Raw genomic sequence first — 4,196 nt, 5'->3', positions numbered from 1 at the left:
ATTCAGATTGAGTGGGATTGTTCACAACACTCGTGTGATTGACATTTCTACAGTCTCACAGGCCCCTCCCACCTCTGAAAACTCTCTCTCTCTCTCTCTCTCTCTCTCTCTCTCTCGCTCTCTCTCTCTCTCTCTCTCTCTCTCTCTCTCTCTCACACACACACACACACACACACGCACATTTTAATATCAGTCGTCTTTCGATCATTTTCAGACTTTAGTTCCTATTATCGTTTAATCATATCGAACTTTATTTTCGAGCTACTGAAAAGCTTATTATAACAATCCTGTTCCAAAACAGAAACAAGACTGCGTATGAGACGAAATTAAAGAAATAAACTTCTATGCGTAACACATGAATTACCAAATCACCATAAAAATAGCAATTAAACTTTTAAAACAATTTGACTAAATTATGGTGACAACAAAATAATAATAATAATAATAAACAAGGGCTTTCCTTATTCATTATAATAAAAATAAATATTTCTGCGAACCGCAAAGGATTAAACAAGATTTTTGTTAACATTAAGACTAAATCAGCGAAACAAGAGACTCAATATTGAAATTCCAGGAACAGATTAAATAAATCCCGAAGAGACATACTGATACTTTATTGTCCTCAGAAAACAGTATGTATTGCTGAGATTACATCTCCATCGGTTTATTATGAACACAACATCAATCTTAACTCACAGAATATAATTCGCTTCATAAAATAAGATTTTTAAGCAGATTATAATATCACTATTCATCGACTTGTGCTTAAATCAACACAGAATAAAACACAAGTCGGTGAAATAACTGCGTTTACTATTGTGTTGATTTTAAAACCAGGAGAAATTAAACTAAAATAAAATAAAATACTGTATCAATAAAAATCAAATAATTCGCGTTTATAGTCAGTTTGAAAAAAGAAAAAGAAAAAACATTATATTCTAATAATATAATATATAATCTATTTACAAATTTATAACAAAAAGTAGCCTAAAATCAGTTTTATGCACAAACAGCCATCTATCGCCTAAATAGGCTACTGCACTTCTGTAAGATCAGGAGAAAATATAGACAGTGGTTACAATAAATACATAAATCAACAAACAACAGCGATAGTAATATAATAAAGATCTATATTTATATTGCATTATGTTGGATCAATAATGATCTTAAAAAATAATTGTATTATCACGAGACTGGCTTTACCAAAGCTTTTAAAACAATATATATTATCCAGTCCAGGAGAGCTATTTAAACTTCTTCTTTTCCCCAAAATCAAGGAGCTAAATGATTAGTAATATTGGTTTTCGAGATCTGTAGATTTGACCGCTGCTTGGGTCATTTCTCTGAAAGCGCAATGCAATCAGAGCACGGTATCAAGACGCTTGCACGCTGGAGAGAGTTCGTCGGGTGGTAACGAAAAAGAAATAGTGCTTGCAAATTATCAGAAGATCCTAGCCTCCCATCGTTTTGCACCTGCTTTATTTTAGCAGGCAAATGGCCGCAGTCTTGAGGAATCAATAGCCTACTGCCAGTTATTCTTAAGTAAAAGATGCATTGCCCTGAAGAGACACAAAACCCCGTTTCCCCTGCATAGCTATAGCAGGAGCGTCACAGGGTCACAGCTAGTTAATGTGATGCACGCTCGCCCGGTTTGTTTTCCTGCGAAGTTTAGATAAGCTGACCAATGAAGCTTGTAATTACAATATTCCAAAAAACTGGTCCCGGATCAGTATATAAATCTCTCCATCCAATTACAAGATGTAATATTTCTGCACTCAAGCTGGTAATGAGCTCTAATGCCCGTGCTGGAGTTAATCCCCCTCGGATGCAGCACAGATCAGATGTTGCCTCTGTAATTAGACTGGCAGAAAATCATTATTTCATGTTCATATAGAAAATGAGGTTGGTGGGGAAGTTAATTTGTGTCTGCTCTGTCAAGCATGGACAAGAATTTAATGATTTAATTACAGTTGTAAGCTCTTTGGATCAGACTTAAATGGAGCCTAGGGTTTTTTTTTTTGCCTTCTTTCTTTCCTTACCCTTTCTTATTCGGCACAGTTGTGTAAAAGGCTATGTCGATTCAAAGCCTTTGACAGGAGCTCAGAGAGAGAGAGCGAAGATCTTTGTGAACACTTCTTATGTCAATATTAATTGCTTCCTTGTTCAACAACTTAAGTAATACCTCTTCACCCTTGATGACAGTGGATGACAATTACAGGAAATAGGCTATATTTAAAGAATAGTGCAATCAAATTGAACCACTCTGGATATTCCTCTATGTGGATTATTAAAGACGGTTTATTGTTATCTTGTTCTCTTTGTTGTTCTGCCTGATCACACGCCATACTGACTTGTGACAGAATAACTGACCCAAACATAAACTATTTAAGTGGTGCCTCCCCCCGTTTTGCTCTCCGGTTTTATCAGTTTTTGTTTTTTTGTTACGGATGACCCTGCCGTCCTCGTCCTCCTGCTGGAGCAGGGTGATTGCTCTCTTGAGGACCACACTAAAGACTTTGTGTTCCTCGCTAACCTCGAACACTGCTCTGCTCATTCTATTGAGCTGGACTTAATGCCATCATACAAGCACAGTTGTCCAGGGATGTCCTTGAGAGAGCATCATCACCTTCATTGAGTGGGTGCTGGTGTCCTGCAAGTCACATCTGACCATGGACACCGCAGACAACAACAGGACAGGACCCACGTCGCGGAGAGCTGCCCGAGTCCACCGCAGACAGAGAGCCAGAGCCTGCCGCAGTCGTTAAGCCATTGCCATCAGGAGCGACAGAGCTGACGATCGCCCTGGAGCTTGAGCCCCAAGTGTCTGACCAGGTGTGAGAGCCGACAACACAAGCGACGGTGGTTACAGCTGTGGAGATCACAGGGGGAATGGAAAGCACCGCCCACAGTGCCACCACTGGGGGTGAGCACAAACTGGACCTGGGAGATTTAATAGACTTACACTTAGAGATGCCTGTCCTTCAATTTTCACCGGTTTACCTGGGAAAATATCCCACCCAAACCCCCTCTCCCGCCTCCTCTCTTTGACCTGTTCCCTTCCTCAACACCCTCTCCGCTGGATCCTGTCAGTCTCTCTGCCCAGCCTCAGCTCACCATCTGTGGTTTGGGCTCGCCTCTGGTCTGCCTATCTATAGCTCCACTGGCGTTGACTCTGGAGGATCTGTTGACTCTGTCTTCAGCTTCCAAGGCCCAGACTCCAAACCTAGGTCCTGCGACCCAGCAGCTCCACCACTGCTCCTAACTCCATCGTCTCCACCATGCCCCGTCAGTCCATCAGCTCCACAGGGCTCCATCATCCCTCTGGCTCTGCCTTGGTCAGTTGTTGACCATCCGCTGCCTCTGGACTCCACTCCTTTGGCTCTGCCTCATCCCTCCATCTCTCAGGCTCTGTCAGGCTCCTCCTTCCCTCCAGCTCCACCTCAGTCCACCGTCACTCTGGCTCCACCGAGGCCTTCCTCCGCCTTGGTCCTCCAGATCCTCGTTGTCGCCCTGGATCATCAGTTCTCCGTCTCATCTTGGGCTCCTCCACCAGCTGCTCCACGACCATTGGTCGTCCCCTTCGAGTTATCAGCCCTTCCTCCACCATGGCTCCTCCCTCAGTTGGCTCCATCATGGGCCGCTATCATGGCTGTGGCCTGGGTCCCACTTGGCTCCTCCACCTGTCGTCTCTCTGACACCTCCCTCCGTCATCACCACCCTGGACTGTTTTAATCGTCCTCCTCCTGGGAGTCCATCCTCCGCCAGAATCTCCACCTGTCTGGTCCGCCTGCCAGCCCTCTGTCTTCCCCTGTCACCATCCCACATTCACTCCTTTCGGTTCCCCACACGTCTTCCGTTTCCCAGAGTTAGAAGAATTGAGAAAGAAGTGTTTATTATGTTTGAAATCTGGATATTTATCTTACAAAAACACATTGATTAGCTACATGGCTTCATTAGCCTTTATTCACCCCCTGGAGGCCTGTGAATGACGTTTTATTACAGATGCGTGCACTTTATTTCATCCCTTCTGAACAACAAACACCTGCTTACCCCCTTTGAAAGGCTTGGAAGAGCAAGGACAATTTATTATTTAACTTTGTATTATTCTGAAATAGGAAAGTCACATAGGATGCTTCGAGGGTGAGTAGAAGATGGATGAATTTTCATTCTCAGGTGAACTAACCCTTTAATAGTTA

The sequence above is a fragment of the Carassius gibelio genome, chromosome B14, assembly GCF_023724105.1.
Source record: "Carassius gibelio isolate Cgi1373 ecotype wild population from Czech Republic chromosome B14, carGib1.2-hapl.c, whole genome shotgun sequence".
NCBI classification, from domain to species: domain Eukaryota; kingdom Metazoa; phylum Chordata; class Actinopteri; order Cypriniformes; family Cyprinidae; genus Carassius; species Carassius gibelio.
Note: the sequence above shows the minus strand (reverse complement) of the source record.